General features: G+C 40.7%; 1 long non-coding RNA gene across 1 annotated transcript in view; it reads left to right on the forward strand.

Moving 5' to 3' along the window:
* Positions 1-12,812, forward strand: part of LOC125483183 — a 13,221-nt gene extending 409 nt beyond the window's left edge. The window contains exons 2-3 of the long non-coding RNA XR_007262137.1: positions 12,135-12,264; positions 12,553-12,812. This is a non-coding gene — a long non-coding RNA (uncharacterized LOC125483183). The remainder of the gene's footprint in view (positions 1-12,134; positions 12,265-12,552) is intronic.
* The last annotated feature ends 9,552 nt before the right edge of the window (positions 12,813-22,364 follow it).

Raw genomic sequence — 22,364 nt, forward strand, 5'->3', positions numbered from 1 at the left:
ATAACTACTACCCCCATGTCCCTACACTGGTCACTGATCAGTAATAACTACTACCCCAATGACCCTACACTGGCTACTGATCATTGATGACTAATACCACCATGACCCTGCACTGGTCACTGATCAGTGATAACTACTACCCCCATGACCCTACAATGGTCACTGATCAATAATAACTACTCCCCCCATAACCCTACACTGGTCACTGATCAGTATTGACTGATACCCCCATGACCCTGCACTGGTTACTGATCAGTGAATACTAATACCCCCATAACCCTGCACTGGTCACTGATCAGAATATAGGAGTGTACAGCAGTGGAATGGGCCCTTGTCTCTATGATGTTGTGCCGAACGTGTTGCCAATTTAAACTGAGCCCTTCTGCCTGCCCTTGGCCAATATCCCTCCATTCCTTGCATATTGACGTGCTTCTCTAAAAGTCCCTTAAATGCCCCTATTGTATCTGCCTCCCCCACCACCGCTGGCACAGCATTCCAGACACGCATCTTGAACTTGAACCCTCAAATTCCTCTGTACATCAATGCTATTCAGAGTCCTGCCATTAATTTATACTCTTCCTTAACATTTGATCTCCCAAAGTGCAGCACCTCACACTTACCCAGATTAAACTCCATCTTCCATTTCTCTGCCCATATCTGCAACTGATCTATATCTCGCTGTATCCTTTGATAACCTTCTACACTATCCACACCTCCACACCGATCTTTGTATTGTCTTACTAGGCGAACTAAGCTTACTAAGCCATCCATCTACATTTTCATCCAAGTCATTTACATATATCAGAAACAGCAGAGGTCCCAGTATGCATCCTTGAGGAATACTACTATTCACTGACCTCCAGCCAGAAAAACACCCCTCTACCACTACCCTTTGCTTTCTATGGACAAGCCAATTCTGAATCCACATGGCCAAGTCACTGTGGATCCCATGCATCTTAATCTTCTGGATGAGCCTACCATGAGGGACCTTTTCGAAAACCTTACTAAAATCCATGTAGACAACATCCACTGCTCTATCCTCATTGATCACCTTTGCCACCTCCTCGAAAAATTCAATCAAGTTAGTAAGGCTTGACTTGCCTGGCACAAAGCCATGCTTACCTTCCCTAATTAAGCCATGCATTTCCAAATGCATCTAAATCCTATCCCTAAGAATTCTGTCCAATAGCTTCCCAACCAACAACGTGAGGCTCACCGGTCTATAGTTTCCTGGATTAGCTCCCCGCCAGTCCTCCAGTACCTTTCCAGTAGCTAGCGAGGACACAAAGATATTAGTCAAGGTCCCAGCAATCTCCTCTCTTGCCTCTCTCAATAACTTGGAGTAGATGCCATCTGGCTTTGGGGATGTATCCACCTTAATGCTCTTCAAGAGACCTAATACCACTTCTTTCTTCATTTCAAAATGCCCTAGCATATTAGCATGCTCCACACAAATCTCGCTATACTCCATATTCTTCTCCTGGGTGAATACTGACACAAGGTACTCATTTAGGATCTTGCCATATCCTCTGCCTCCAAGCACAAGTACCCTGTTTTATCCTTGAGTGGTCCTACCTTCTCCCTTGTTATCCTCTTGTTTTTAATGTATGTATGGAATGTCTTGGGATTCCCTTTCAACCTACTTGTCGACATCGTTTCGTGGCCCCTTGTTGCTCTCCTAGTTCCCTGCTTGAATACTTTCCTGCTTTCTTTCTATTCCTCATGGGCCTTTCTGATTTTAGCTTCCTAACCCTTACATATGTTTCTTTTTTCCTTTTGCCTAAATTCACAACATACCGTTATCATTAACCTTCATTATCCAGAGGTTCCCTTACCTTGCCATCCTTGTCCTTCTTCCTCACCAGAACATGCCAGTCCTGAACTTTCATAAGCAGATCTTTAAACAATTCTCTCATGTCAAATGTGGACTTGCCTAGTAACAGATCCTCCAATTAACACTCCCTGCCTAATACTGACATAATTTGCCCTCCCTCAATTTAGTACCTTCCCGCAAGGTCCTCACTTATCCTCATTCATAGCTATTTTAAAACTTAAGGAGTTGTGATCACTGTTTCGAAAATGCTCTCCCACTGAAAGATCAGTCACCTGGCCAGACTCATTAGCCAATGAAAGGTTCAGTATGGCCCCTCCTCCAGTTGAACCGTCCACATAATGTTTCAAGAAACCCTATTGGATGTACTTAACAAATTCTGCCCCGTCTGAGCCTCTTGCTGTAAGGGAGTCCCAGTCAATATTGGGGAAATTAAAGTCACCCACTATGACTCTGTTTTTATTGCATCTTTCCATAATCTGACTCCATATTTGTTCCTCAATGTCTCGGTGGCTATTAGAAGGCCTATAGTATAATTCTATCAGAGTGCTTGCATCCATCTTATTTTTGAGCTCTACCCATATTGCCTCAGTGGATGAGCCCTTCAGTATATCGTCTCGGAGTGCAGATGTGACGTTCTCCCTGATTAGAAATGCAACTCCTCCGCCTCTTTTACTTTACTTTCTATCTCATCTAAGACAACGAAACCCTGGAGCGTTGAGCAGCCAGTCCTGTGTTCTCTCAACCAAGTCTGTGTAATGGCCACAACATCATAGTCCCACGTACTGATCCAGGCTCTGAGCTCATCTGCCTTACCTGTAATACTCCTTGCATTGAAATAAACGCACTTCAGCTCATTAGTACCATTGTGTTCATTTACCTGTCTCTGCCTGTCCTTCCTTTCTGATTTACTGGTCTGACATCTATGTTCTCCTCAATCCCTCCACTTGCTGACCTGCTGCTCTGGTTCTCAGCCTTCTCCCAATCTAGTTTAAACCCTCCTGAGTACCATTAGTGGACCTCCCTGCGAGGATATTGATTCCCTCCAGTTGAACTGCAACCCGACCCTCTTGCACAGGTCACCCCTGCCCCGGAACAGGTCCCAAAGATCCAAGAACCTGAAACCCTGCCCCCTGCATGAGCGCTCTAGCAAATCATTCATCTGTCTTTTCTTTCTATTCCTTGCCTCACTAGCATGTGGCACTGGTAGTATCCTATACATAACTACCCTTGAGGCTCTGCTTTTCAGCTGCTTTCCTTACTCCCTGTACGAGCTCCGCAGGACCTCATCACTCTTTCTACCTATGTCGTTGGTACCAATGTGCACAGCGACCTCTAAAAACTACTAAACCACCATGACTCAGCACTGGTCATTGATCAATAACTACTCATAACCCCATGGCCCTGCATTGGTCACAGATCAATTATTACTAATAACCGTTTGGTCCTGCACTGGTTACAGATCAATAACTGCTGCCCTCTCCCATCACCCTGTCCTGATCTCTGATCAAATACTACTGCTGATACCTTCATGGTTCTGCATTGATCAGAGACCAAGAAGTACTGTTCATATCATCATGGCCCTGCACTGATCACTGATCAACAACTACTAATATACCCATAGCCTTGCACTGCTCACAGATCATTAACAAAATTTCAGATATAGTATGTTCCTGTTAGTGTGAAGGGCAAGGCTGTTAGGTGTAAGGAATGCTGGATGACGAGAGAAATTAAGACTCTGGTCCAAAAAAAAGGAGGCATATGTCAAGTATAGACAGCTGGGATCAAGTGAATCCATAGAGAGTATAAAGGCAATAGGGATATATTTAAGAGGGAAATCAGGAGGGCAGAAGGGGACATGAGATAGCTTTGGCAAATAAGGTTAAGGAAAATCCAAAGAAATCCTAAAAATACCTTAAGGGCAAAATGGTAACTAGGAGAGAAGAGGTCCCCTTAAAGATCAACAAGGCTGTCTAAGTGTGGAACCAGAGGAGATGGGTGAGATACTAACCAAGTAATTCATGTCAGTGTTTACTGTGAAGAAAGACATAGAAGCTAGAGAACTTGGGGAAATAAATCATAATTTCTTGAAAAGTGTCCATATTACAGAAGAAGAGGTGCTGGACATCTTAAAACACTTAACTTTGGATAAATCTCCAGGATTTGATCAGGTGTATTCCAGAACATTGCAGGTAGGTAGGGAAGAGATTGTCAGGCCCCTTGCTAAGATATTTGTATCAACGATAGCCCTGGGTGAGGTGCCAGAAGACTGGAGATTGGCTAATGTGGTGCCATTATGTAAGGAAGGTGGTAAGGAGAAGCCAGGGAACTATAGACCGATGAGCATGACATCACTGGTGGATAAGTTGTTAGAGGGGATTCTGAGGGACGAAATTTACAAGCATTTGGAAAGGCAAGGATGGATTAGGGATAGTCAATGTGGTTTTCTGTGTCTCAGTAACTTGGTTGAGTTTTTTTGAAGAAGTAACAAGAAGTTTGATGAAGACAGAGTGGTGGATGTTGTCTGTATGGACTTTAGCAAAGTGTTCAACAAGGTTCCGCATGGTAGACTGGTTACCAAGGTTAGATCACATGGAATCCAGGGGGGGCTATCCAATTGGCTACAAGCTTGGCTTGAAGGTAGGAGACAGAGGGTGGTGGTAGAGGTTTGCTTTTTGGACTGTAGGCCTGCGTCCAGCAGTGTGCTGCAGGGATCAGTGATGGATCCATTGCTCTTTGTCATTTATGTAAATAATTTGTATGTGAATATAGAAGGTATGATTACTAAGTTTACAGAGGACACCAAAACTGGTGGTGTAGTGGACAGTGAAGAAGGAGTTTAAAGGAGATATGCCTGACAAGTTTTTTTTACACAGAGGGTGGTAGGTGCCTGGAATGTGCTGCCAGGGAAGGTGGTAGAAGCAGATACAAGAGCAACATATAAGAGGTATTTAGTCAGACATATGAACAGGTAGGGAATAGAGGGATATGTACCATGTGCAGACAAAAGGGATTAGTTTGGATTGGTATCATGATTGGCACAGACATGGTGGGCCAAAGGGGCTGTTCTTGGGCTGTACTGTTCTATATTCGATGCTATGTAATGCTCTTGGACCATTGCCTCCCTACTTTTGCGTTATCTGCAAATTTGACAATGGTACATTCACTTCCGTCTTCCAAGGTCTCAATATATAAAGCCACTGAACTCATTCTTTCCCAACTTTTCGATCAATACTTTTGAGAATCCAGTATGAAAGCTGAAATAAAAAGAAAAATTGTTCAACAGTTCTATTGAGAAGCTTCTAGAAGACTCCTTTTGGACATCTCCTGACCAAACATCTTTTGAGGGGGTTGGCTTATGAGGAGAGACTGATTAGATTGGGATTATATTAATTGGAATTCAGAATATTGAGGGGGGATCTTATAGAAACATATAAAATTATGAAGGGAACAGATAAGATAGAAGTAGAGAGGATGTTTCCACTGGTAGGTGAAGCTAGGACAAGAGGGCATAGCCTCAAGATTAGAGGGAGCAGATTTAGGGCTGAATTGAGAAGGAATTTCTTCACCCAGAGGGTTGTTAATCTATGGAATTCCTTGCCCAGTGAAGTAGTTGACGCTACTTCAGTAAACGTTTTTAAAAAAAAGGTAGATTTTTTTTGAACAAGAAAGGAATTAAGGGATACGGTGAGAACGCGGGTAAGTGGATCTGAGTCCATGAAAAGATCAGCCATGATCTTATTGAATGGCGGAGCAGGCTCGAAGGGCCAGACGGCCTACTCTTATGAAAAGACCATAATGACAACTGAATGTGTCTAGTGACACCAGTTTATATGCACCAGAATGCCAGATCAAAAACCATTTGGAACAATTCATGTCTTACTTTTTTCTTCAAGAGCTGGCAATTATTTAACCAATTTTTAAATAGCTGGAGTCCACAGGGAAAGTTTGCTGTCTTGTTTGATCTAGTGTGTGTGTATGTGTGTGTGTACGTTAGTTTGTTTTTAACTATTGTTAATATATTTCAAGCTGTATGTTAAGCAGCTTTGCATCTTTTGTTTCATTGTAAATACATAATTGTTTTGTTTATTAAAGAAACCTGGTTGATACTTTTTATTCTGTTTTCTTATATAGAAAGTATTTATTTAGCTAAAACAAAAAAAAAACTGCAGATCCTGGAAATCAGAAACAGAAACAGAAATTGCTGGGAAAACAACTCAGCAGGTCTGACAGCATCTGTGGAAAGAAAACAGGGTTAACATTTCAGAAGTGTTCTGAAGAAATGTCACTGGATCCGAAATTTTAACTCTGCTTTCTCTCTACAAATGCTGCCAGACCTGCTGAGATTTCCCAGCAATTTCTATTTTTGTATACAATTAGGTATATCAGAAACTTGGTGAACATTTGAAGGTATATTGTGACTGGTGAAGAAGTGGAATTAAGAGATAGACAGTGCATTCCTCCAACCTCCGTCATAACAGTATATAGCATTGATGTGGTACCTTATAAAACGCCTTTTGGAAATTCCAGTACGCCACATCTAAAAATTCCCTGTTATCCATGTCACTTGCTATTTCTTAAAAGAACTCTAATGCATTAATCAAACAAGACTTCCCTATCACCAAGCCATATTGACTCTGCCTCCTCATATTAAGAATTTTGTAAGGACCCTCCTATAACCTTTTTAATATTTGATTTTCAGCATTTTTTCTATGGTAGTTATTAAGCTAACTGGACTATAGATTCATACCTTCTGTCTTCCTCCTTGAATATAGGAATTATATTCACTGTTTTCCAATTTGAAGGGACTTTCTTGAATTGAGGGAATTTTGAGAAATTGCACCAGTGCATTTACTAGCTCAGTAGCCACTTATTTTTGAAGACCTTAAAATATGGGCCATCAGGTCCTGGGGACTTAACAGCCATTAGGTCCAACAGTTTTCTCAGTACCCTGTTGCAGTGATTGTAATTCCTTCATGTTCCTCTCTCCATTTCAACACATGATCTACAAGTATTTCTATCGACTATTTATGTATTCTATAGTGAAAACAGAAATAATGTACCTGTCCAGCACTCTTGCCATTTCCTAATTTCCACTGTTGATTCTCCAGACTCACTTTCTAGAGAGCTAATCTCTCATTGTTAATTTCCTTTTTTTTAAATACTTGTAGAAACCCCTGTTAACTGTTTCTGTTTTATATTTCTTTCTTTTGTACTCATTTTCCTTCATCTTTGCTGATTTTTAAACTCTGTCTAATCTTCTGTTTTGCCTTTAGTCTTCATTTTTTCTTCAAATTGGTGCTATCCTTAACTTTCTTATTTAGCAATGGATTGTGTGTCTTTCTAGAATCTTCTTTCTCAGTTTATAAAATATCTCCTGAAATGTCTGCCACTTCATCGCCACTGGTTTACACCTTAACATCATTTTCCAATGTATTTTGGCCAATTCTGTCTTTATACCTTTGTTATTTTCTTTCAGTTTAAAACAGTCACTTTACACCTCCTCTTCTTTCTCTCAAACTGTAAAATTCTTTTGCCAGTCACCTTGATTTCTTTACATAGAAATGTAGAAAACATGGAAGACAAGAGCAGCAGTGGGCCATTCGACCACTTGAGCCTCCTCTACTATTTGTTATGATCATGGCTGATCATCGTGCTCAATAGTCTAATTCCACCTTCCCCTATATACCTTGATCCTTTTAGCCACAAAAGCTATATCTACCTCCTTCTTGGAAACACATAAAACATACTTTTTTGTGGTAGTGAATTCCACAGACTCACTACACTCTGGGTGAAGAAATCTCTCCTCATCTCAGTCCTAAAAGGTTTGCCCCTTATCTTTAAACTACGACCCCTCGTTCTGGACTTCCCCACCATTGGGAACATATTCCTACATCTAACCTGTCTAATCATGGTAGAATTTTTGAAGTTACTATGAGATGTCCCCACCACCAATATTCTAAACTCCAGTGAATACAATCCTAACTGATTCAATCCCTCCTCATACTTGAGCACTGCCATCTCAGGAATCAATTTGGTAAACCTTCTTTGCACTCCCTCTATAACAAGAACATCCTCAAATAAGGAGACCAAAAGTCAACACAATATACCAGGTGTAGCCTCACCAATACCCTGTATAATTGCAGCGGGACATCCTTCTTATTGGATTCAAATCCTCTCATTATGAAGACCAGCATACAGTTTGCCTTTGTTACTGCCTTGTGCACCTGTGTGCTTACTTTCAGCAACTGGTGCATAATGACACACAGGTCTCATTGAACATTCCCTGCTCTCAATTTACAACCATTCAAATCATAATATGTCTTCCTAGTTTTGCTAACAAAGTGGTAACCTCACATATATCCACATTATATTGCATTTGCTGTGCATTTGCCTACACACTCAGCCTGTCCAAATCACACTCCAATATTGAACATTATCCTCACCCTTCCACCCAGCTTTGTGTCATCTGCAAAATCTCAGATATTCCATTTTGTTCTCTCATCTAAATCATTAACATATATTGTGAATAGCCAGGGTGCTAGTACCGATCTCTGCTGTACTCCACTAATTACTGCCTGCCATACAGAAAAAAAGACCCATTTATTCCTATCCTTTGTTTCCTGTCTAATAAGCAATTTTCTATCCGTCTCAATATGTTGCACCCAATCCCGTGTGCTTTAATTTTACACATTAATCTCTTATGCAGGATTTTTGTCAACAGCCTTCTGAAAGTCCACTGGCTCCCCCAATCAACTGCATGATCTACGTCCTTAAAGAATTCCAGTAGATTTGTCAAGCATGATTTCTCTTTTGTAAATCCATGCTGACTGTATCTGATTCTACCAGTGTTTTCTAAGTGCTCTGTTATAAACTCTTTGATCATGGGCTGTAGCATCTTCCTGACCCTGACATCAGATTGTCTGGTCTGTAATTCCCTGTTTTCTCTCTACCTCCCTTTTTAAATAGCAGGCTTACATTAGCTACACATCAATCGGTAGGAATTGTTCCAGAGTCCCAAAAATCTTGGAAGATAATCATCAATGCATCCACTATTTCTAGAGTATTTCTTAAGTACCCTGGGATGTAGATTATCAAGCCCTAGGGATTTATCAGCCTTCGATCCCATCAATTTATCCAACACCATTTCTCTACTTATACAGCTTTGCTTCAGATGATGAGCTGACTTCTGAACTGCTGCAGTCCTTTGCATGTAGATATACCCATAGTGCTGTTAACAAAGACATTAGTTTCAAGATTTTGACAAAGAAGGAACAATTATATAGTTCCAAGTTATTTTAGTGTGTGGCTTGGATGAGAACTGTCAGGTGGTGTTCCCTGCATTTTTGCCCTTGTTGTTCTAGGTAGACAGTTTATCAATTTGGAATATTCTGTTGAGGACCTGGATGAGCTGATGCAGTACATTCTGTAGATGGTACACAATGCTGCTATTGTGCATGTGTAATGCAGGGAGTGAATGTTGAAGGTCGTGCCAATCAAGTGGACCACTCTGCCTTGGATGGTGCCAAATTTCTTGAGTTTTGTTGGAGGTGCGCCTATCTAGGCAGATGGATAGCATTCCATCACATTCTTGACTTGTAAGTTGTAGACAGTGGACAGGCTCTGAGGAGTTAGTTAGTGAGTTAATTGTTGCAGAATTCCCAGCTGCAGACTCACTCCTGTAGCCCTTCAGTGAGTCTAAAGAGGAATGCTGGTGCTCTGTGGACTCCTGAAGGGCAAACCAGAAGCAACAGCAGCGATAATTTTAGAGTAGGTTATAAACCTAGCAAACACTGCAAGTTAAGCATCAAAAGTGGCAGGCTATGAGTGTGTTGCTAGAACTAATAAGTCAAATCAAAACAGTCTAGCTTATCACAATGTAAAAGCTGTGTTTTGTTTTATTTTCCTGTACTTTTAAATTGTGGACTGAAATAGGAAAATAACAGTTTTAAAAACCAAGGATTGTTTAAAGATTGCTCACTTTTTGAAAGCGAGTCACCTCGTACTGTTTGTGAATGTCATTTACACAACTGCTTGTTCAAATAGTAGCTTGCACATGAACTGAAGATGGGGACTGTGTAAAAATGGAACTTCAGCCAGCAACAGTTTTATTGTTCTGTGGTCTGGTGACAAGTTATCAATGACAATGGTCTTTTGTTGCCAACAACTATGTGATTGTCTCCCAGTAACTAAACAGCTTGGGGTGGCAAATGTGACAGTGAGAAGCCATCCTATCTGCACAGGTTCAGGAACAATATCTGTTCTCTAAATAAAAAAACAATTTAGGCCTAAAGCAAATCAGTTTATTTTCCATTAGAAGTTAGTTAGTAAGTCAGAGACTTTTTAAAATGTGAAGCCTCCTGCAAACAAGTGCAAATATCTGGAGAAGGAAGATTGAGAAGCAGTGTTCTGATCAGCATAAGAATCATCTCAGAAAATCCTGTGGACAGGAACCACTGAACTGCTCTCCCACTTCCCCCCATTACAAGTTTCAACTTGTATGTAGTATGCCAATCGTTCGTAATTGTTGACATATAGCTAGGATATATTTATTTGTACTAAACAGTACTTTTTGTTAAGTACAGAAACTAGGTCCATGCTTTAGGTAAAGTTATGTAAATTGGGGAAAATTGTGTCCTTTTTAAAGTCTTTAACTTTTCTGACAACTTAGGAATAGTGGGCCTTGAATATCTGTGCATTAACCCAGACAGGTGTAACAACATCCAGTCAAGAATATACATGGCGGTAACCATAGCAACTAACACAATGACACCTTTTCAAAAATATCCTCTTCCTTAACCATGCTCGACCCAAAATGCATAGTTCAAATAACAAGTTTGAATTGTTTGCAAGTGGTTTCAGCCAAAAGCACCATGTAAGTAGCCTCACTTTCATTTGATCACCTCCTGTAGTCCTCAGCAGCATCGGTATCTAAAACCAGACAATACAATATAAAGCAGCTGACTTCATTGGATATAGCAAAGTCAATATGCTCTCAAAATAAGTGCTGCCCACGGCTTTCAAACTTGCATACCAGAGTTCGAGTGATGGCCATGTCATTACTATGTCTAGGGTACAAAATAGTACTCGACTCATTGAAAGCTGGTGAACAAAATACTCTCAAAATGCTAATCGGACATTATCTTTTATCTCAAGGGGTATAGATTAAAAGTGTAGGGGGAGTTCAGGTTTAGTTTTACAGAATCTTTGTCATGCTTCATCTGGATATATGTTCAGTTTTGGACAGTGCATCACAGGAAGGATTTATTGGCCTGGAGGCATACTTTTCATGTAAGGATGATCTAATTAGGGTGTTAAGCAATAAATGTTTTTGATAAAAGTGGTAAAGGAATCTCATTAAGTCTTGTGCAGAAATCCAGAGCAAAGGGTCATAATTTCAAAATTCAAGCTGAGTTATTCAGCAGTGAAATCTAGAAGGAATTTTTTTTTTCACTCAGAGGCGAATAGATAAATGGAATTTCCTTCCCCAAAATTAAGTTTTCAAGACTAAGCGCGGTTTGTTTTTATTACGGTAAATTAATCGAGGGATATGGATTAATTGCAGGTCCATGAAGTTGAAGAATAGGTAATATAATGTAACTGACTGGCAGAACAGTCTAAGGTAACTGATCCGGTGTTTCAGCATCAGGGACATGGTCTTAACACGATTGAGCTGTTTCTGACACATAAGTTTCTTTCAGACAAGGTTCCATAATTGGAGAAATTGCGGTTGAATTGTAAAGAATACGTACCTTTTGGATTTAACACCCAACATCTTGGTATTCCATTTAAATTTTAAATTTTTGTGAATAGCCTACTCAAAGCTGAATTGCCCAGTCTAAAATATAAATTGGGTTCACTGTACTGATGAGTGAGATGAAAGCATATAGTCCATCCAGTTTGTAAGTTTGGAATTTACTCAAAGTTTTTTCTGCTGCATCTTTCATCTTCCTTCATTGCCACAGCTGCATCCGTTCACTCTGTTTACTTGTTTGTTAAATGTTTTAACTATGATGTAAACATTGCATTTGATTGATTTATGCCAAGCTTATTATTAAGTCCCCTGGATTTGTCCTATTTCTGCACGGGATTGTACTCTGTACATGTATTGACAAGATTAGAAAATTAAACTAAAATTAACAAATAATAAAACACTGTACAGTCAAAAGTTTGCATTTTGAGTCTTTCAAGCTTAGTTGTCATTACATTTTTTTACAAACTTCTATTTTGTTTCTATGTCACAACAAACTCTAATTTTCACCTTTTGTGACGCAATATAATTCTTTTCTTTTCGCTCATGCAGTACTGTATACTAGTCAGTAAGTGTCGCCACTGCACTTTGCAATAACTTGAATAACAGTTCAGCACAAGATTTTGGAAAAAGGAAGATATGACCAACATTTCTCCAAGGCTAATCAAACCAGCAATAAGAGGTAACAAATAAAGCTTATAAATTTACGGTCCTGACCTCTACAATAATGTTGTATAGGTATAAATGGAGAGTCCTGTTTGGGAAAATAAACAATTGAACAAGAACTATTGCAAATTTATAGATGTAAAACAATGACTTTGAAACCACTTCCTGACTGATATTTAAGAAAAATGATTCGTGTTTTGAGTGACAAAAGTTTTAATTTCTGGAAGTTGAATTGAAGTACTGTTCTTTTGATTTTTTTTGGCATATATTTCAACTGAGCACATTTTCTGCTTCCCAATTCTAGAACCATAACTGAAATTGCTGGAAAAGATTTGCAGGTCTGGCAGCATCTGTGGAGAGAAATCAGAGTTAATGTTTTGGGTCTATGATTCTTCCTCAGAACTGATAGAATTCTAGAACAATGTTGTTTGAGCAATGCCAACTTAACTCTAAGTGGATCAAGTTCCCTCCAGAAGTAAGGTATGAGCTGATATTAAATTGTCAATTTCATAGCACGAGCACAAAACTAGCCATGTGAGAAATAAAATTGATGAACTGGTGTAATGGTGCTCAAATCTTGATTTTTTTTTATTTTGGAAATATATTGTAGTCAAAACATACAACAATAATTAACTTACCTCCAATTTGAATAGGCCAAACTTAAGCATGCATTTTGTGAGCATCAGGACATTGGGAAAATGAAAAATATCTGAGGCCTAATTCATTCATATTCAGTAAAAATGTTTACATATACAACTAGTAAAGAGGGCGCTCAGTAGAGTGCATACCTCCACCGTGATACTTTCAAATTATGCAATAATTACCCAGCTCTTCTCTGAGGCTTTTCCATGCCTGCTTGATGCTCTGTGACTACAAAGCTGAACAAAGAAATTTTTTCAACAAAGATCTTCCATCACATTAAGGAAGCTTTGGACCAATCCACATCTAACGACTTGCTTGGAAAACTCTGCTTACCTTTTGACACCAATGATAAATTCCACAACAGCAGCTGAGACAATCCACAATTTTTTTTAAAGGTGCTCAAAGATACCATAGCATGGATCAGTACTCACTGCCAATCTCTACCTTGTCTTGAGAAGGTAGGGGAGGCGATGGCCCAGTAGTATTATTGCTAGACTGTTAAACCAGAAACCCAGGTAATGTTCTAGGGACCAGGGTTCAAATCCCACCATGGCACATCGTAGAATCACTGCAGTGAGGAGCAGGCCATTCAGTCTATTGAGTCCTTACCAACCCTCTGAAGAGCATCCCAGCCACACCTAGCCAGCCCCCATCCTTGTAACCCTGCATTTCCCATAGCTAATCCACTTAACCCGCACACCTTTAAACTGTGGGAGGAAACTGGAGCGCCCAGACGAACCCCATGCAGACATGGGGAGAATGTGCAAACTCCACACAGACGTTTGCCCAAGGGTGCAATCGAACCCAGGTCACTGGCACCGTGAAGCACCAGTGCTAACTACTGATTCACTGTGCCCCCACCATTCCTAAACATTGTCATTTGCATCCAAAAAAAATCTAAAAGTAAGAGTTTAATGATGGCCATGCATCCATTGATGCTTATCAGAAAAACCCATCTGGTTCACTAATGTCCTTTAGGTTCTGGCCTATATGTGACTTCAGACCCACATCAATATGGTTGTCTCTGGGCAATTAGGGATGGGCGACAAATGCTGGCCTATCTGGCGACACTCTCATCCCATGAATGAATAAAAAAATGTGGAGATGAGCTGTCTTCTTGAACTGCCACAGTCCATTTGGGGTAGGTACTCCCACAATACCATTAGGAAGGGAGTTCCAGGATTTTGACCCAGAGACACTGAAGGAACGGCAATATATTTTCAAGTCAGGACAGTGAGTCAGACTTGGTGGGAAACTTGCAGGTGGTGGTTTTCTAAGTGCACAGCTCTTTCAGTGCACAGGATGTCTGAAACTCCTGTTCTTATCTGTCAGCCAGGAGTCCTTGATTGGACCAGATTAACAGATCCAATCAGGGAACTCATATTGTATGAGGTCCATCTGGCTGACATTGTTGCAATCACTACATCCTTGCCTCTCTAAGTCCAATGACATAGGCGGGTTCTTTTTTTTTGTTGCTCCTCCTGGGGCGTATTAACACTGGGTCAGGTTCCTCTGACTCTGCCTCTGATACAAGCAGCGTATAACACACAGTAGCTTGCCTCTTGAGGCTGGAGTGTCTTGGAAGAAATTCATTCTCTTATTCAGGTGGCAAAGGCATCAAGGCAGTGACATCTGCCATGTCCCTCTCAGATTCTGAACTTTCATCAACACTTGATGGAGAGGGAGAACCCACGGTTCCAGAACAGTCGGAAAGACTATTGACAAGCCAGGCATATTTTGCTCTTGGACTGTTTGGAAATTTGCAACTTACATATGGTCCACATGCTTGTTCAGGACCTGAACATTATTCACCACTGAACCTAACCTCACATGGACCATGGCACTTATCCATGCAGGACCTTTCCTGTAGTTCCTACACCAAACTTTGTCCCTTGAAGTAAACTGTCTCTATCATTTAGCTGAGTCTACTGGAGCTATCCCAGTAGTTGCATGAAGGGTGGTTCTATAACAAGTAGGAACTGGAACAGTTTGGTATCTAGTGAAGCTGTAGGTTGTTTCTTTAAGCCTGCCTTCAAAGTTTTGACTGCTCTTTCTGCCAGACCATTCAATGATGGATGGCATGGTGCTGTCCTTAAATATGGAATACCATTCGACTTTAGGAAATACTGAAATTCCCTGCTGTCAGGTTCACCTGGCTGACCTTGTTACAATTGCTCAGTGGTGCTCCCATGTATCTGCTGCCTTTGCCCTTTTAGATATCAGTGGCTATAGATTTGGAAGGTGTTGTCTGAGAAGTCTTAGTGAATTTCCACAGTGCATCTTGTAGATGTATACGCTGCTGGTACAGGTAAGGTAGAGCTTAAATATAACTAGCTGAGAAAAGCACAAGTCTGAGGCATATCACCATCAAATAAAGACGGAAAGTATGTACTTCTGACAGGGTATAGCAAACAAAAGGATCTCCTGTCACCCTGGAGGCTGCCTAGCTATTTGACTGCCAAGTGTTCTCAACCCATGTCAATGATCATCATGAAAGAAATTTTATTGCCTATCAAGTAGCTAACATTCATCCATGGTGGAGCCAGGGCTGGATGTTGGTGTCCTCTCTGGATCCATGGAGGTCCTTTGGAATGGTTTGGTTGGTTATGGCTATAGACAAGCAGTGCTTTCGGGGATCCAAAGGACATTTTCCTGGACATAATGGCCAGACCTGCTTCTCAGGTGGCCATGATAGGGGTTGTGTCAGTAGGACACAGATGTTTTTGCCAAGTTGCCTGAATTGTCATTTGCAGTGTATGTTGCGTATGGTTATTTTGATTTGATTTATTGTTGTCACATGTACCGAGATACAGTGAAAAGTGTTGGTTTGTGTGCTCTACAGGCAAATCATACCACACAAAGTGCATCAGGTAGCAGAACACAAAGCAAGATACAATGTTACAACTGTAGAGAAGATGCAGAGAGACAGATCAACATTAACATTTGAGAGGTCCATTCAAAAATTTAATAACAATGGGAAAGAAGCTGTCCTTGAATCAAGTTGGCTGATTACTGTTAATATTAATGATTAATTAAGCTGCTCAACCTGTAAAATGTTGTACAAAGGCCACTCAGAAACGTGAGTGTTTCAAAACAATGTGTTAAAATATTAGAAAACATCTTTGGTTTCCAATATCCACTGCTATGGTTTCAGACAAGCTGAATACTTCCAGAACTCCAACGAAGTTTACTGTCTTTTATTGTGGATTAATGTAGATATTATTCTTAAGGTTCCAGCTGAACAAATTTTCCTGTTCTTTATTGCCTTTCCAACATTGTCTTAGACTGAATACCAGCCCTCAGTCACAGGCTGTATTGCAGATGATAGATCTTCCATTTACTGTACTTGACGGTATAGATCTGGTTTTATCATTCAATTCCCAAGAGCTACAAGCTACATACAACATCAAATTGACAGTCTCTCACGTTACTTTACCTTGCCTGCTGGCTTTGCCCTAACTGAACTGCCTGCCTCTGTTCACAAGCACAGACACTTAAAAAAAACTTCTAACGGAGGTTTTGCCATTCAACATTATCTTCAAGGCAATATGAAACACATTACCTACCTATCCCTAGGTAGAAATACGAATTAATTATCTTTTAAATTCAAGGTTTCTTTGATTCTGGGTTACTATAGAATAGATAGAATTGCTATCTTTTTTGGAGTTTTATGGCCTGTGTTGTCAGCATTTGACATTTTTTATGGAGATAACAATAATCCTGGTTCTACCCGGACGTCAATAAATGTAGCATCGTTGTTCAGTATTTTTTTACTCTTCAACTCTAACCTTTCAAATTAAATATAGGCTATTTTTAACAGTAATTAACACAAATCTTGTTGGAATTGCATTTATTACAGAGTAATATTTACAAGATACTAAATCACAAAGCTTTTTTTTACAGTTAAACCTTAATTCCTAAAGTTCAAAGTCATATTGTAAAACATATTAATTATGATCGAGACAGTGACAGAACCATATGTACTCACTATTTTCAGCAACTGAATCATTGCTTAATTCTGTTATTTTATCTTTGTGATCTCATCATTTTCATTGCCATGAAAAGATTTTTCCATTATTTATTACTGAATCTTCTTTGACAAAATTAGTGAGCATACATTTTCCCATTCGTCCTTCCACAGACAGAACAGAAGACAGCATCAGTCATTTTGACATTTCATTCTGGACAAAACACAAGAAAAGCCCTGAAATCTGATTAAAAAAAAACTTATTTGCATCTTTTAACCTTGCGCTCTCTTTGCCACATGCTTTCATGACTTTTTTAAAATAAATACTGCTTTGGCCACTTTGAACTTTTTTCTTGTTCTTCCCTCCTGTACATTAACCACATTGGAAAAAAAAAGGATTTGTTGCAAGATCTTCATTTAAACACTTTACTTTCCAGAAATTTAAAAATGGACACAAAATTGGCTTTATGGCAGGAGGCAGAGGGTGGTGGTGGAGGGTTATTTGTCAGACTGGAGGCCTGTGACCAGCGATGTTCCACAAGGATCAGTTTGTCATTTATATAAATGATTTAGATGAGAATACAGGAGGCATGGTCAGTAAATTTGTGGATGACTCCAAAATTGGTGGTTTTGTGGACAGTGAAGGAGGTTATTTATGATTACATAGAGATCTTGATCAATCGCGTGAACGGGCTGAGGAGTGGCAGACGGAGTTTAATTTGGGTAAATGCAAGGTATTGCACTTTATTAAAACAACAAGGACGGGGCTTGCACAATTAATGGTAGGGCCATGGGTAGTGTTGTAGAATAGAGAGACATGGGAGTTCAAGTACATAATTCTTTGAAATTTGTGTCATAGGTAGACAGGATGGTTAAGAAGGTGTTTAGCATTTGCCTTTATTGCTCAGACCTTTGAGTATAGGTGTTGGGATGTCATATTAAGGTTGTAAAGGACATTAGTGAGGCCTCTTCTGGAGTACTGTGTGCAGTTCTGGTCATTCTGTTACATCAAGGATATTACTAAACTGGAAAGGATTCAGAAAAGATTTATCAGGATGTTTCCGGAAACGGAGGGTTTGAGTTATAAAAATAGCTGGATAGGCTGGGACTTTTCTCACTGGAGTTTAGGAAGTTGAAGAGTGACTTTATAGAGATTTATCAAATCATGGGGGGTCATAGCTAAGGTAGGTAGCAAAGGTTTTTTTCCCTAGGATAGGGGGGTGGGGGGGTGGTTGAGGTTTGAAACTAGGGGTCATATTTTTAAGATGACAGGAGAAAGGACATGAGGGGCAAATTTTTTTACACAGACAATAGTTCATGTGTAGAATGAACTGCCAGAGGAAGTGGTGGATGCAGGTGAAGTTACAACGTTGGAAAGATATTTGGCTAAGTATATGAATAGGAAAGGTTTGGAGGGATATGGGACAGATGCAAGCACATGGGACTAGTTTGGTTTGAGAACATAGTCAATGTGAACTAGTTGCACCAAAGGGTCTATTTCCATGCTGTATGACTATGACTATATGCAAAAGTTTATCATCCTCACTTTATTATCTTCCTGACTCAGTATTGAGTTTAACATCTTCATAGGTCATAGCCATTATTTTTATTTATTAGAAAACAGCTGTTGGCAGTGATCCAGCTGTTCATTAAATCGCTCCTGATGTCTTGTGGTATAGTAGTAGTATTCCTACCTCTGAGCCAGGAGACCTGGAATAAGGTCCCACCAGTCCAGAGATGTGTAATAACATCTCTGAGCAGGTTGATAGAAAATAACTTAAATCACTCTTGACATCCAAGCTAACACAGAATCCTGCCTTTTGTTGTTTAAAAACTGTCATTTCGGCAATGTTTTCCAGTTCTGGTGAAGATTAGATTAGAACAAGAAATGTTGCCAGATTCATGGAGAGAAACCCTCCATGAAACTCAGTGAAAATGACACTCTGCCAAAATGGGCTAAGAGCCAGTCCATCTTGTTATTGTACAGAGTCAATTGTTAGTAAATATCCAGACATCTGATTCAATATGAACCTAAGTGATATTTGTCGCATCCTAATGTTTAGCAAAGCACAAGAAAGGAAATTAGATTATCATCCAGAAGGAAAAACTGGCAGAGTTGTGGTGAAAAGGCAGCACTGTGGCAGTAGATTAATTGCTTTGTCAGAGTGCCAGCATAGATATGATGGGCTGAATGATCTTCCTTTGTGCTTTTGCCCATTCTGTGATTCTCTGATTCACTATCTGAATCATTAACTCAATTTTTTCTCACTACAGATGTTGCCAAATATGCTGAACACTTTGGCATTTTCTGTTTTGATTATCTTTTTTACCTCCAACATGCCTGGCATTAACCAATCATTGTTTTCTTCTTAATTATTTCTGTCTTTGTATCAATGTGCACTTTGACCTTGGCTTTACAGCTAGATTTTTCAAGTTACAAACAAGAATTCTGCCACATCTGTGGTTTTGTGTGACATGCTTCAGCTTAACAGCATGTTAAATACAGTATAATGTGGTGTGTTGAACTGGAATTGAAATAAAAGGTGTGAAAAAAATGTTTGATTCCTTTCTAAATCTTTGTGCTAATAATAAATAGCTGGCATGAAACAGTGGGTGGCATAAATGAGCAATTAGCTGATGTTTTAAGGAAACCTTTCAAGGACAACAGAGGGATAGAGAAGTGGAAAAATTTATAGAAGGAGTTTCATCCTTGGCAGCTGTAAGTATGAGTGATAGCCTAGTGGTATTATTGCGCAACTATTAATCCAGAGACCCAGTTAATGTTCTGGGCACCTGGGTCAAAAGCCAACACAACAAATGATAGAATTTGATTTTCACGATCTTGTGGCAATGGCTTGTCGTTTTAGGGGGTTTGATTCTCGCTTTGGCGATTGAACAGTGTGGATATGCGAGAGGTCCTGGGTTCAAGTCCCGGATAAGCCCTGATTACTTGTCTTCATTTGGGATGGCACAGTGGCTCAGTGGTTAGCATTGCTGCCTCACAGCGCCAAGGACCCGGTGTTCGATTTCACCCTTGGGTGACTGTGTGGAGTTTGCACATTCTCCCCGTGTCTGCGTGGGTTTTCTCTGGGTGCTCCGGTTTCCTCCCACAGTCCAAAGATGTGCAGGCTGGGTGGATTGGCCATGCTAAATTGACCATAGTGTTCAGGGATGTGTAGATTAAGTGGGTTATAGGGGGATGGGTCGGGGCGGGATGCTCCGAGGGTCGGTGTGGACTTGTTTGGCCAAAGGGCCTGTTTCCACACTGGAGGGATTCTATAACCTATGAATTGAACCTTATAGGGCTCTGAGTGAAGTGGGGCATGGCAAGATATGTGGCAGAATTGGACAAAAAAAAGTCCAACACAGTCCATCTCAACATCAGGAGCATCTTGTTCCATCTTTTATGCTTTTCATAAGTGGCATGGCAAGATTCTAGCCAGCCTGTGGCCAGTTGCCAATTAAGGGGACTATTGCTTGTTAAATGCCTTGTTGGTAGCACAACTTGCCGCAGTAATATTCAGCTTTGTATCTTATCAAAATCACCAGACAAAACCCGACATGGTAACCAGAGCAAGTACCTGGCAGGTTCAGCTGGCCAATCTCTCTGAATGACCTCCATATAGTGTTCAATTGAAGGGCGTGATACATAGGCACCAGCGCATGCACCTATTATCCATGGTCATTAGCTTCCAGCATTTGACAACCCCTCCTGACCGTCGTGGCAACTTTCTGATGTACTGGCAGTGTGCTCTGGAAGCATAGACTTACTTTGCATTAGACCCAGTAGCCAGTACAAAAAGGTTGCAGCAGGGACGCTTTGAGCATGCACAAGCACTTAGTTTGCAGGCTGCAAACTAGGTTGCATCTCAGGATGCTCACTTGCTCTCTTAACGTTTGCTGACGTAGCACCTCCCTGCATGCTCCTGCCTGCCTTGCCTCACTGTGCCAATGAGCACAGTGACACAACCTGGCAGCTTGCCTTGCTGCTCAGCATTTCTTGGTCATGGGGCCATACATCTAGCTGTGCATGCTACATCAATCTCACACCTGCTCCAAGTATCAGCAGCTTATGTGGCAAACACACTGCATGTACAGCAAGCAAGTAGCCACTTCTCAAAGTCTTAGGGGAGTAGTCCTCATAAATATCAATGCAGGCACTGGTCAGCCATGGTTCCACCACATAAGTCCAGAGTGGAGGATCAGGCATCAGCTCAGGGTGATTCCAGTAAGGGCGTCCATGCCTCTGCCATCCAGAGATTTGGTCACAGTCAGTCCTGTGGCTCCATCGTGGCCATTCCTGGGAGAGCAGGGCTAATGTAGTTGGCAAAATGTTTACCACCAGCCAGAGATTTAGGCACTTCTTGTCTGGGACTGTCTGGTTAAGGTCACTCTGCAGGATGAGCCACATTCAGGCCATCAGGTCCATCTGCAGTTGACCCTCCTCAGCTTGAACAACTAAGAGTAAGAGAGGAGCAGGCAGGGTGAAGTTGGAGAGCCCGACAACCTCAGGATTATCCTGAGTGGAGACATCTAAGGGGCCTGAGAAAGAGGGCTCCTCCTCTCGCCGGGTGCCACCTAGCAATGCCCAATATCCTTGTGATGAGGGGGCATCTGGCGTGCGTAGATTTCCCATTCCATTGTCTCCATGACTTTGGTACTGAGGACTGATAGATAGGATGCTGGAATGTAGGTTTGCACACCTCTCCAGCAGCCCCAGGGGATCTCCACGGCAGCTTCAAACCTGTCCTTGAGAGCAGCCAGAATGTTACATGATTTGTTGCACAGCTGCAGCTTCTGGGCAATGGGGCTGTTGTGTCCCACATATCCATCTGTCAACCCTGTTCCTCCCTCTGCTTATGAATGAAGACTCTGATTGTCAAAACCACAGAGTCCTTTCCTGTCTGGGGCTGAGCAGGTGCCTGGTCTCCTGCAGTCCTCTGAGTTCCAGCAGTCTACAAAGCTCCACCAGACTGCAACCTTTTAGAAACCTATTCCTCCAATTCTGAAATCTTGTGTATCCTGATCACTTGTGTTCCAATAAGCTCTTGCGGAAATACGCAGCTTTAGAAACAGTTCATATATTTTTTGACCGTTTTTGCTTTTTAATGGCTCAATCTATTGATATCTAATATCCTGAACATTCTGCACTCTCTCTCACTATTGGTGAGCTTCCTGTAGAAGACCTGCTCCTGCCTAGGATCTCAGTGCATGAGATAAAGGCTAATATTTAGAGATCTGGCAGGGTTAGCTTTTTCACTTTCTCAATTCTAAACTTGCAATAATCCAATATTCTAATTTGTAAACTCAGCGAGTGGCTCAATAATATCCAAAGGAGAAAGTCCAGGCTTTGTTCCTAGTGTGAAAAGTGTCTTTCTACAGTAAAGTCAGCTTTACATTGGTGACACACAGTTTCAAATAGCTGATAATAATTTACTGCTAATTTGATTAAACAAGCAATTATGCTTATAAAATTGTGTGTCATTAGTGGAGTTTTTATCATGTCA

The sequence above is a fragment of the Rhincodon typus genome, chromosome 5 (genome assembly GCF_021869965.1).
Source record: "Rhincodon typus isolate 14 chromosome 5, sRhiTyp1.1, whole genome shotgun sequence".
Taxonomy (NCBI): domain Eukaryota; kingdom Metazoa; phylum Chordata; class Chondrichthyes; order Orectolobiformes; family Rhincodontidae; genus Rhincodon; species Rhincodon typus.